This window comes from Anomaloglossus baeobatrachus, unplaced genomic scaffold, assembly GCF_048569485.1.
Source record: "Anomaloglossus baeobatrachus isolate aAnoBae1 unplaced genomic scaffold, aAnoBae1.hap1 Scaffold_351, whole genome shotgun sequence".
NCBI lineage: Eukaryota > Metazoa > Chordata > Amphibia > Anura > Aromobatidae > Anomaloglossus > Anomaloglossus baeobatrachus.
Window position 1 is genome coordinate 211,172 of NW_027442872.1, and position 13,408 is coordinate 224,579.

Genomic DNA, 13,408 nt, shown 5'->3' on the forward strand with positions numbered 1-13,408 from the left:
CTCCGCTTGGAGTAACCCTTGCTTGCTGTGTTTTTAAAAGAAGCCAAGATGAACAGAGCTGGGATCAGGAAAGACTTTGCTACCTACCCCGGTGTCATCCTGGGGACGGTTAAGAATAGCGTATTTTTGAATGTGCTTGATGCAAATGTAGCTGTGAAGTGTACAACTGGGGCACAACTGCTGCCACTGAAGGGGTGGGTGTGTGTGGGGCCCAATTTTTGGAAAAAAGGGAGACTCCGCTTGGAGTCACCTTGCGGTGTTTTACATGATTTTAGAATGGCGTGCCATGCCTATATCTGTGTGTCCTCCTCTTTTTCCTTGTCCAGCTGTTTTGTTTTCGCATGAGTATATGTCCTTGTCACTTTCCCATGTGTTTGTGTTGTGTTGTGAGTTGTTTGTCACCTTTTGGACACCTTTGAGGGTGTTTTCTAGGTGTTTTACTGTGTTTGTGATTGCCTGCCATTGTTTCCTATTGGCTCGAGTTCGGTTCGTCGAACGTTCGACGAGCCGAACTCGAACGGGAGCTCCGTTCGGCGAACCGACCTCGAGCCGAACCGGGACCGGTTCGCTCATCTCTACTCCTGGACATAGCATTCGAATTACCAGGTCCCTGAAGGCTGAAATGCGTAGTGGCCGGAAATCATGAACAATTACAATGGGCGTATGTGCTGTAGATCCTGCGTCAGTTGTAGCTTGGAACTTTGTCTTTTCACGGATTTGCCCGTCTCTCATGGTGTTGGGCTATTTTCGGATCAAAATGGTGTGTCCCTCCTTGGCCCGTATCATGGGTTATTTCAGGGGCAAATTTAACTCTCTTAGCACTTTTCTCCTTAATTGTGGCCGTTGAATTGTGGGGTCAAGGTCTATCCAACCAGCATATTTGTTGTTTTTCAGACAATTTAGGGCTCGTGCATAGTAATAATAACACAGGTTTCCAAGGGTAAAAATTTTTGAAAGATGTGATTTTTTTCATACTTTCGATCATTGGACTCAGTAAAAATATTGAAAAATTATCATCACGTACAGTTTTTTCACAAACACTGATTCTATAGGTGTTAGGGCCAGGTGGACGGGCAGACCCAGGAGGTGGATCCACTGGGCCGAACACCTTAATGAAGGCAAGGGGTCCGGTAGCCGGAGCACTACGGGTAGCAGGACAGTCCGTGCAAAAGAGTGGAATGGAGAAGTCCCTGGGACCACGGAGTCACTGATGGTAGTCCGGGTGACGGAGCTCAGGTTCGGAGGCCGAGATGTCAGGCAGAGTCCGGAACCGATGGAGCGAGAGGACGGGTCACCACAGGGATCAGAGATGGTACGGACTGACGGGATGGCAGATAGTCAGCGTTCGGGGTTCGGGAATCGGCAGGACCGGATGGCGAGGCAGGAGCGGCTCTAGAAGAGAGATAGGTAAGTATATCACAGAGACACAAGGAGACCTGACTCCTAGCTTAGGAAACACGAAGAACAGGCCCCGCCCACTTGGACATTAAACCCCTTTATACCCTGTACCTGTGTGTTCAATTTCCTGTCAGTGGACGCTGGCCCTTTAAGAGAGGGTCAATGACCGCGCGCGCGCCCTAATGCGCATGCGCGAGGCCCGGGTGCCAGAATCCAGGGCAGGGAGCGGTGTATAGGAAGCAGGGGAGCCGGCCTGGAGCAGGGCTGCCGACGGGCGCCGGGAGCGGGGACCGGGCCGCCTGGGGACCGCAGGTGGTGGAGGCTGGAGACCGTGGAGCGGGGGATGTCTGCCATAGGAGCCGGGGAGCGAAGCAGGGAAGCCGGGGAGCGTGGCAGGTGAGCCGGGGGGCAGAGCAGGGGACCCGGAGAGCGTGACAATAGGTTTCCAAAAGGTTAGAATTCTGAAAAGATTCCCTCCATACTTTTCTGAAGATGGTGCTCTAGTGTATTCAAGCAATGTTCCTGTGCTGATGGAAAATGTAACATTAAGTACAATGTAAGCGAGTGGAGACACGTCATTGTTTCATCCAAAAAGTCTGAAAGCTGTGCTACTGCTCAATGGCAGTAAGTATTCTTCAGTGTGTGTAGGGCATGTGTCGCGGGCAGAGGGGCCACGCACGCTACGCTCGGGTTCGGGGACTTCTGCTGCTGCTGCTGCTCGGTGGCTCGAGCGGAGGGCCAGATCCGGGGACTCGAGCAGCGCTCCTCGCCCACGAGTGAAAAGGGGGTGGTTTGTTTGGGGAGATAGTTAGTGACGTCACCCACAGGTCGTGGTGATAATGGGCACCACCACTGCTGGTGACGGGGATCCCGGGAGCGATGGCAGGGAGCAGCTAAGATGTTGGTTCCCCCTCCGTGGGTAGGGGTTGGTGATCCCGGGGCCCGGTGGCGGTAGGGGGAGGCTGGATGGCTGGGGTGTACGTACCGAGGGAGCCCGTTTGCCCGCAGGCGCTGGCCCTTGGATCTCTAGCCTATGGCGGTGGCTTTTTATCCTCACGGTGTGGACGGTTGCCTTCTGTCGGGTCTTGGGTGTTAGGGAACCCCTGGGATTCCGGTCACTCTCGGATTTGACCATTGTCGGCGGCTCCTAGCCTGGTCAGGGTCCAATGGCCCTGCCTTTGTGCTTGGTACAGATCCGCTCACCGGTTCAGTTCCCCTCGGGTCACCGCCCGTCCCCGGTCCTACGGTTCAGCTGACTTGTACCACCTCCTGCAGACGGCCACCACCGTCTGCCGACCTTGCTGACAGTGCCTGGGCTCCTACCCAGACACTAACAGTTTCTGTCCTCTCACTTTCCACTACAAAACTAAACTAACTGCTTTTTCCCGCCTCCAGGCCTGTGAACTCCTCGGTGGGTGGGGCCAACCGCCTGGCTCCGCCCCACCTGGTGTGGACATCAGACCCTGGAGGAGGCAACAAGGATTTTGTGTGACTGATGTAGACTATCCAGGGGAGGGGGTGTGTGTGATTTTGTGTTTGTGACTACCTGGCTAGTCCAGGGCGTCACACATGCTATGCACTTGGAAGAAAGCTGTGAGAATTTAGACTTTATTCTCAAGAAACTTAACTACAAGGAGCATGGATGGTCAATATGTGGTGGTCTAAAAATGTTCTCATTGCTTCTTGGGCAGCAAGGAGGATATATTAAATACCCATGCTGTTCTGCCTCATGGCAGCCTGCTAATAGTCATTCATTGAAATTTCTGTTACAACCCCTAGAGGTCATTGTTATTCTTTTGAATTGCTGAGTTTCCCTTTAAGCTAAATGTATTCTGGGTAAGGAATGCCTCCCTGAGCTGAGAAGAAGCCTGCAGCCATTTTCTCTTTGGATTTGTCAGGAAAGGACATGCCGACTTACCTCTCTGTACATTCACCCCTGCCTAGTGTAATCCGGTGAGCAAAGCAAATTACATGTGTTAGTGATAGAATCCTAGATGGAAGAGTGTAGTAAATGCATTGTACATTGTACTTCTACACCTTTAGTGTCATCCCTGTCTTGTTTGTCTAGATAGGATTTCTATGTATTGCAGATGCAGTGACCTTTCACCTACATTCTCGTAAGAACTGCATCTCATGTACTGTTATGCTATGTTAACTCTGTATTAACACTGTACTGACTGTAATCATTTTCTTGTTATAGTTTTTACCCGTATAAAACAGTATCTTGGATATACCGTATTCTGTCTTCAACTGCATCTTGGATATTCCTATATTCACTGTATATTCCATGTATACTGCAATCAAGTTCACGTTACCAGCTAATAAATCAAGGCTATTGAACTCCACAGTCTGTTTATTTGAAATGTGAACTAGGGTTTAGCTGTATGCTAGAGATTCACAGCATTACGTAAAAGAAGGCAGAACACATGCTTTTTGTGTGAATTGGAAAGCCAGGTTAGGACTCTTCACTGGAGCAAAAAAAATTGGCCAACAAGAACATATTTGTAACCGGGACTCAAGAACATTGTTGCATAAAGCTTAGTTGATCCCACCTAAAGTTCTCTTGCCACCACTCCACTGTAAGCTTGGACTGATGAAGCTGTTTGTGAAAGCGCTACTGAAAGAAGGAGAGATGTTTAAGTACCTGTGTACCAAGTTTCAGGGACTGTCAGAATCAAGTCTGAAGGAAGGTGTGATGCCCTGACAAAACCAGGTAGTTACAGATAGGCCCCCGCACAACACCTTTCCTCACTTAGGAAACACACAGCCGACCTGAAACCCTAGTCACCTAGGACCCTGAAGCCAGGACCGAAACCAGCGGCCTAGCTAATTAAATGATTGAGGGCAGGATTATAGGTCCTATCCCACCTAAAGTCCCTCAAAGAAGACAACAGCCCACTGATAGGGATAAGGCCACCGCCAGGGCCCTTAGATCCCACGGGCCAGCGCCTGCGGGCACGGCTCCTTAGGCCATATCCAGCCGGGAGCGGACTCCTGAGTTCCAGACCAGGCAGTCCACCATACACAAAAACAAGTGCAGAGTAAAGGACAGCGACCACCAGCCTGGGTGGGGGACCTGAATGCAACCGGCCGGGGCGGCAGGCCACCAGCACCTTTGGTTTACCGAAAGACTCGTGTGATTCATTTACTGTGAGTAACCAAACATCCCCCTGCTTGCTCAGGCGCGCCGGCCCTTGCCATCACCATACCCTGCACAAAGACACTGGGCCCCGGGGCAATCATCCCTACACACGGAGGGGTTAACATCCAGCTGCCACTACATCTCTCCCGGGTATCCCATAACGGCAGCGGTGGTGTCCCACCTCACCACACACCGTTGGTGGCGTCACAAACTTAATACGGCCTAGCCCATACATCTACATTCCTCCTTTTATTCGACATGTCCGCGAGACCCCCGGGTCGAGCCACTCTCTTAGAAGGTCTGGATCCGACCAACGGCGGCTGCTGGCACAGGGGCAGCACAAAAGCATTTTTGTGGGTTCGGATATTCAGAAACCCATGAATGAAGGATGACGTGTTTTAAACAATAATGAAAACTGTTGAAAAAAGGGCTTGGGACTCTTTGAAAGAAGCAATAAATACGTTTCTAGGTAACAACAAAGAATCAAAATTTAAGTCCATCGTGGAGAACATGCTGAAACGTTTCAAAGCCTTGGGTTGTCTAATGAATTTGAAGTTACATTTTTTACATTCCTATTTGGACTACTTGTCTGAAAACCTTGGTGCTGGTGGGAAGAACAAGAAGGTTTTCATCGGAATATCAAGGAGATGGAACGACGATACCAAAGTAAATGAAACGTGAACATGATTGCCGGATGCTTCACAGAGAAGATCCACAGGCCTTCTATAAGAGAAAAGGGGGATCTAGAGAAAAGGAAAAAGTGCAAGAATAAATTTCTAATAAAGTTGCAGAATGACTGTACAATAAATAAATGTATTTTATATATAAAATTGTGAATATTTTTGGTTACAATAAGTATTTTTCTTGTTCATGTCACTTGTATGTAACTTCACACATGGATTGTACAAAATCAATATTTGATGGTTAAAAAAAAATATTTTTTTTTTTTTTAAATCAGGACATTAGAAAACATAATAATCAGTCACTGGATTTGAAGTTTCATAAACCAAAATTTGACATAGCTGTGTAATTTGTCGGGCACCCACCGACAATAGAATAGCGCCAGATTTAGGAAGCTGGCTGAGGTCTGCAAAGTCTGTAGCCAGGTGACAAAATTGTCCAACCTGGGTTTCTTCCTTAAGTAGTCTCTGGTATGATGATATGGTATAATCCTGGCAGCCGGAGTCGAAATCCCTAGATTGCGGTTATGATCTCCAATCGGAATTGGAGCCCCTACATTGAAGCCATGTAGCCAAGTGATCCTCTAGTTGAAGCCAAAGTCCCTAGACCGAGTCCACAAGGCATCCTGGTTCTGATCCCCTAGCCAGCTCCTAAGAGCTTAGACTAGATCATGCAACATCCATCAACAACCTGGTGACTCCAAGAAGTCCCCTTTTATAGCCATAACCTTCCCTTAGGATATACTGTGCCCTTATCAGATTGGTTGTACAAGGTTGCTTCTCTTATTGGATGAATTTCAAGCTGCATGGATAATGTTCATTTAAATGATGTGGATAGAAAGACTGAAGATATCTACATGTAGTCTGAAATCCATCATGAATCAATACTATTTTACACAGTCATAAGCAGCCCATGGGCATTCACCTGCATTCAAACCAATAACAGCTCATAGACCAGACAATCCATCTACCACTGGACCAAAGACAGGAAGTTAAATCCACTGCCTGCGGTAACCAACTTAATCCTATAGGCTACTCACACAACAAACCCAACAGAAAGGAAAAAAACATGGCTTCGATTATCCATCCAATGAAAACGCATAACCATTGTGAGCCATTGGACAATGCAATTGGACACTTGGTGACATGGTGCACGGCCCAATGAATCAAGTCTTTACTTCATATTCACGGTTTAAGCCCTTGGGTTCTAATGTGCCCAGAGTACATATCCAGAAAGATTCTCTTTCTTTGAGCTAAACACAAGTCAACAATACATTGTAAGCAGATTCTATTACCAGTCCCACACCATTTTGTGACGCATAATCACACAGTGATCCAATTAAGATTCCAAGTCATCGGACATGTCCAAGCCATACGCAGAGGAGGCAATAGAATTAGGAAGCTCAAAGAAAGGGAATCTTTCTGGATATATACTCTGGGCACATTGGAACCCAAAGGCTTAAACCATGAATATGAAGTACAGACTTGATTCATTGGGCCATGAATGGACATAATGGACATAATTCTAATAGGCAGGACAGGTAATAAGGAGCACAAGTTATATGCTAAAATGTGTTGTGTGACAAGACAGACACAGGAAAGGACATGATAACAGGTGTAGGGACCAACAAGGTGAGACAAGGGGTATCAGGATAGGGTCAAGTAGGTATGAATGTAGTAATGGGGCAGGCATAGAGAATTGTATGTGAATGTGAATTACAATAAATCACTAAGGAAAGGAATATGTGAGTGTGTGCCTAATGTAAACTAATATTGTACTGGCAAAATTATAGATGGAAAGGGAGAAGGGGAGGGGGGAGAGAGGAGGCTGTAATTGACTACAAGGGTATGAGTTATGAGTGATCATAGGGATAGTGTTACATAAGTGGAAATACCTATGGAGGACCGGATGTGTAAGCGCATACCTTATACAAACCTATAGAGTGCTGATGGGTGAGAGTGTGATGTTAGATATAAGACATCCTATAGTGAATAGTGAGCCGTAATCAAGTGCAACAGGGATATTTCACGTGACTATGGGAACCTGGAAGGTAAAGAAAGGGGAGAAAAAACTGTTAGACAAGGTAATCAGACATAATGTAACCAGTTGATCAGACATGATCACCTGGTTTGAGACCCCCTGCCTTACACTATATAGATATCATGTTCATTCCCCATCTATCTTGCTCAGGAGAGCATCTCCCTCCCCCGGCACCAAGAGCAGCTCATACTGAATTGTTACATTGACTAGTAACACTGCACACAGAAATGCACCTTAATATTCCACTGTTAACCCTTTCCTCCCAGCAGTAACACACAACTCCTCACCTTGATATCATGGTGATTTATGGTCAGAATGACTTCAATGCGATCAGTGATTTCTATTCTAGCTCTGCTCACATAGATTTTATATCCACACTCAACTATAGGCCGTTCTTCATATTTTGGGGGCTTTTAGTCAGATATACTAGTTTGTGCCTGTATAGTATTGGTGTAGATGGGAGTGTAGGGCATGGGTTACATGGCACTGTGGTGGAATACTGATGGGAGGTATTGGTGCTGTGTTTGATGCTTCTACTGGGTATTTTCCTACAAATACTGGAACAGCTCACTGCTTAGAATGATCCTTCCCAGCTCTATAATATATTATATATACCCCACAATGCAGGCTCACACACACATTTGTCTCAAGTGTGTTGTAGGGACACAGATACAGTCTTGGTCATGTGACTAAAGGCTACTTTACACACTGCGATATCGGTCCCGATATCGCTAGTGTGGGTACCCGCCCCCATCTGTTGCGCGACACGGGCAAATCGCTGCCCATGCCGCACAAACACCGACCAGACCCGTCACACATACTTACCTGCCCGGCGACGTCGCTGTGTCCGGCGAACCGCCTCCTTTCTAAGGGGGCGGTCCGTGCGGCGTCACAGCGACGTCACTGAGCGACCGCCCAATAGCAGCGGAGGGGCGGAGATGAGTGGCCGGAACATCCCGCCCACCTCCTTCCTTCCTCATAGCGGCTGGGAGGCAGGTAAGGAGAGGTTCCTAGTTTCTGCGGTGTCACACGGAGCGATGTGTGCTACCGCAGGAGTGACGAACTACATCGTTACTGCTGCAGTAACGATAATCGAGAATGGAGACCCATGTCACCGATGAGCGATTTTGCACGTTTTTGCAACGATGCAAAATCGCTCATCGGTATCACACGCAGCAACATCGCTAATGCGGCCGGATGTGCGTCACAAATTCCGTGACCCCAACGACTCCGCATTAGCGATGTCGCAGCGTGTAAAGCCCCCTTTAGTGGGAGTGGTGTACAGGGTCTTAGCAGTAAAGAGTATTCCATATTTCTGCCAGATACCCACAGAGATATTGAAATCTGAAAAAAGAGACTTCTGCTCATTGAAGGTAAGAACTGCTCACATAGCGTTCAACTCCACAGCAAACGAGTGCTCTAGCACTGGCATCTCAGCAGGGATATTCCCCTACTACACATGTGTGTCTAGGTCACTGTGACAGTTTACAGGACATAACTCAGGGCACCTAGACAGAAGGCAGAGGGACTACTTTCTATTTCTGGTGTAGAGCTTAGTACAATATATATATATTTATACTATTACTTGGGACACATGTACCTTGTATTACCATTATTCGCTGTATATGAACCCCTTTTCTCCGGGCATTATTTGTCTATAGCATTTTTCACGAACCTGAGGCAACTGAGAACCCTTCAGTGAAGGAATTCCACTAACCCTCACAATACCTACCAGGGGCCTCCCTGCAGTAACTCAGGTAGTTGTACCCATTCTCTTTCCGCATTCTATGTGTTCTTCTTCTTTCTTCTTTTTTTTCTTTTTTCTTCTTTTTATTTCTATCATGTAGTTCAGGGGTTTATAGATATATGTCCTGCATCTCATATTTCCTTTAGTGGTGCTTCTTACCCATTCTCATATCATTTACCCTAGTATTTCATGATCCTGAGGCGACTGAGAACCCTTTAATAAAGGAATCCTTTTTCACCTGAATTGTCAAGTGATACTTACCAGTGACTATCACGTAATGTTACAGGTAGTTCCATTTTCTTCCTCTTCTTTCTCTCCTTTCTTCTTTGTCACACGGTCCATTGTGTTATAGCCCACGTGTCATGATAACACTTGTACCATCTTTTCATTTAGATTCCACCTACAATTATTTACCGATTCCAGTTCTGGAATAGGCTTTCATCATCTACTCACTAGAATTCTCAAGTTCATAAGGTACTGAGACATATACATGTTCACACCATTATAAAGAACAAAGTATAAACATTGAGGTTTTTCTCACACCCATGTTCCTGTGTTCTTTGATATGATATGTGTTCATTTCCTTCACTATATAGGATTGCAAGTTTTCCATTTGTACCTTAATGGCAATGACGCTATACAATTGAACACATATCATCCTGTTATCCATATAGGTGTGTATTTACCTGCTTGACTATTTTTGGTTGTTTGATCCAGAATGTTTCTCCAGATAGGTCATGTGGAAATTTTCTTTCCTCAGTACAAATGTTTTCACTATGGCTTTGGAAAATTTTTTTGTATGTGCATCATGGTCATTTGACCCATTGTACTCTCAAGTAGCAATATATTGTACTGTTATGTTGTACTATGTACTAATTACGTGTTTATATGGTTTTGTAACCCTTTATGATCTTAGATAAGTTTATCCTTGATAAAGACCTAAAAACAAGCTCGAAACGTTGGATGAATTATCCTTTTGCACAAATAAAGAATTTTCAGCATTCTAAGAGTTCTTTTCTTACGTTATTGATCACTATAGTGTGCCAGAGCTATTTCTATTGAATTGACTCTTATTTTTTCTGAGCACCTGCTATATACACAGTGAGCCAGACATATTCAATTTTCATTCAGAAGGCAGAGGGAAGCCTTAGCAGCTGAGCCTATATCTTGGCTTGTGAGCATTAGAACAGGCCGGCGATTACAGGGTAACATGAAAAATGTCCAGCTTGCATTATGACTAGAACATGACAATATCCTTTTAAGTACTAACCTATGATGCGTTCCTAAGCAGTTGATGTTATATGTTCTACATTTCATTTTCTGCATACTTTACAAGTAGTAGAATTTGCTTTGATATAGGCAACTGGATTTTCACAATGAAAAGGCAAAGGATAACGCCCGAAAAAGACGCCATACATTATGTCAGTGCCATCACTGACAAACCTGGATTGACCATGAAATACATCAATCCCCTTAAAGGTGAGTTAAAACAAGTTTTAACTAAATTGCCTTAATATTGTCATGCATTAGAATGACTGTCTTAGGTAATGATAAATATTTTCTACAGGAAGAGGAGTGTTTGCTGAAACTGAAATCGAAAAAGGGAGTTTTGTTGCAGAATATCGAGGTGAGCTCACGTATGCACTTACGATGGTAGACAACTACTCGAGATTTATGGTTGTGGTACAAGTCAAAGATCTAATGGCCCATACTGCAGCGAAGGTCTTCCAAGCACACTTATGCAGACCTCATGGCTACTCAGAGAGAGTCCTCACAGATCAAGGCACTGCCTTTGAAGCGGAAATCTTCAAGGACTTCTGCAGCTTTTACCGATGCAGGAAGATGCGTACTACACCCTACCATGCTCAAACCAATGGTTATCAACCTGCTCAGGACTTTACCCCATATTCCAGATGTGGCCTTACAAGTGATTTATAGAGGGGTAACAATACGTTGGGATCATCGGATCTAATCTCCCTTTTTATACACCCTAAAATCTTGTTTGCGTTAGAATAAACAATAACATCATAAAGGTATAGCAGTACCGTTTCAAAGTTTCGGTGTCCCAAGCAGCATTCCATCAGCCTCTGGAAGGTTCCTGGCAAATTGCACAGCTCGAAGGGCATGCTTTTGAACTCGCAGAGACCCATCGGGGTGGCAAAGGCGGTCTTCTCCCGGTCTGCCTCAGCAACGGACACTTGCCAATAGTGACTAGTGAGATCAAGGGTAGAAAAATAATTTGCAGTTGTCAATGCAGCTAGCTATTCCTCAATACAGGGGAGTGGTGCTGTCCTTCTTCTTTAACAGGACCAACGGAGCTGCCCAGAGGCTACAACTGTCACGGATAACCCCAGCCTCCTTCATGTTGCTCAACATGTCCTTGGTACACTGGTAATGTGCAGGTAGATTTGGCTTATATCTCTCTTTGATGGGTGGGTGTGCACTTGTGGGGATGTAGTGTTTGACCCCTTTTATTTTTCAAAAGTCTAGCGGATGTTTGCTGAAGACTTGCTCGTATTCTTGCACTAGCCTGTAGACCCCCTTCTTGTGATGTGAAGGTGTGGAGTCAGTGCCTACGTGTAATTCCTTACACCACTCCTCTGGCTGACTTGGTGAGCTGTCACTGAATGGGTGGGCTGAAGCAATGGTGGATGCTGCTGTTTGGATAGCATGTGTATCTACTGAGAACAGCTTATCAATGGTGGCAAATCGGAGCAGCTTAATCTTTTGCTCTCCGCAGTTCAACACTCTCATGGGCACTCTTCCCTTCCATATTAATGAATAAAACTATGATGTAAATAGCATATAAATACCCCACAAATGCAGATAAAAGTAGGTTATGGGAAAAGGGGGAAGAGAGAAACAGGAAAATAGTGGAATAAAGTATACCTTCCAGGTGGGAGAGGAAATGGCAGCACAGCCAGTGGAGGTGAAGCAAGGGGAGCCTGCAACTAAAGAGTTGAGAGCGTTATCACATGGTGACTGAGCCTGATTGTAACGGGAGCATAGAGGTGCCGATCCTGTCTTACCTGCGTTGGTGTAGAAGTGGGTGTCCTGTGGTGGAGTCAGCTATGTGCAGTGGTGGCCGTGGGTTCTTTTATGTGCGACCGTAGTAATAGCTGTGCCCACTTCCTGTATGGGAGTGGAATGCAGTGAGGCTAATGGAACGCACGCCTGCGCATTTGTGTTTAACGTCGCGCATGTGCAGAACGGAGAAAAGGCTGCGCTCACTTCCTAATGAAAGGGAGTGAGACGCAGCTGGGAAGGGAAGGGAAAAGATTAGGGTTTGGGGATGATGAAAGGGCTTTCTACGGGCAAGGATGGCAAAGGGTGGCAGTGACGGAAAGTCAGGCAGATGGTCCTGTCCTGTCCTGTCCGTCCGTCTTTTTGTATCATGAATTGGAAAGACTGCAAGGGGGAGGGGAGGTGCTTGTGCCCAAAAGGAGGAGTTATTCAGATTCATTGCAGTGGGCGGCGGCTGCAAAAAGCACCATTCTCCTTGTTTTTGCTCTGCAAAACAGCCTTTTCAAGGGTTTGGCTTGGTGACAAAATGTCTTCTGTAGGCGTGGGTTTGTCTCCCTCTCCCTAAGATGTGTCCGGTATAGGCCAGGGTGCCACTCAAGGCCGTAACCAATTCGGGTTTATAGCTTCTCGGGCCTTTTGGCTAAGATCAAGTGTAGTTTCGGAGGACGCTACCTTGGTCGGTACTGGAAGGTGCCTGGGATTGCACGTCTGCCGCCTTGAGGGAGTGTGTGCGCCTTCTGGTGACACATAGCCCTCTTGTGCCTGGACGGTTCCCAGGCAACGGGAGGCGATCACCTTTGTTATTTTGAAGTCCTACTGATAAACAGAAAAAAAAAAAATTAAATCTGTTCTTATCAGTTTAATATCTGATACGTCCCCCTCTCTAGGGACCATATATTAAATGGATTTTTAGAACAAGGAGATGGAAAAAATCTTGCTCTGTCCACTCCACGCATTGACCTGGTATTGCAGTACCTCCAGGACCGGTGCACCCCTTCTTAACCGAGTTTCCAAAAGCAGAACTCAATTCACCTGATTCAAATGAGCCTCATTAGTGAATTGAAAGAAAGCAAAAACTTTATATGCACCTCAATTTGGCCAATTCACTTTTCACACTTTCACCCTTTTTTTTATCTTTCACACCTTTTACTTGCTTTATTGATGCAAAAGCTGTGCCAAATAGCAAACTCATCTCCACTCAACTTGACCAACTCTGCTATGTCCCGTGCAGTATCTTATTCTCAGTCTTATCTAGATCATTTGCAATTGAATAGAATAGATCCCTTTTGGACACATTGGATTCAGCTGCTGCAGTGACTGCAGGTGTTAGAAGATGCAGACTTGGCATCAGGTGCTGTCTATCAGATTCCACTCCA

The 13,408-nt window shown here is 45.9% G+C and overlaps 1 pseudogene; it reads left to right on the plus strand.

Moving 5' to 3' along the window:
- Nucleotides 1-12,822: 12,822 nt before the first annotated feature.
- Nucleotides 12,823-13,029, plus strand: LOC142272520 (U2 spliceosomal RNA; annotated as a pseudogene).
- Nucleotides 13,030-13,408: the final 379 nt, after the last annotated feature.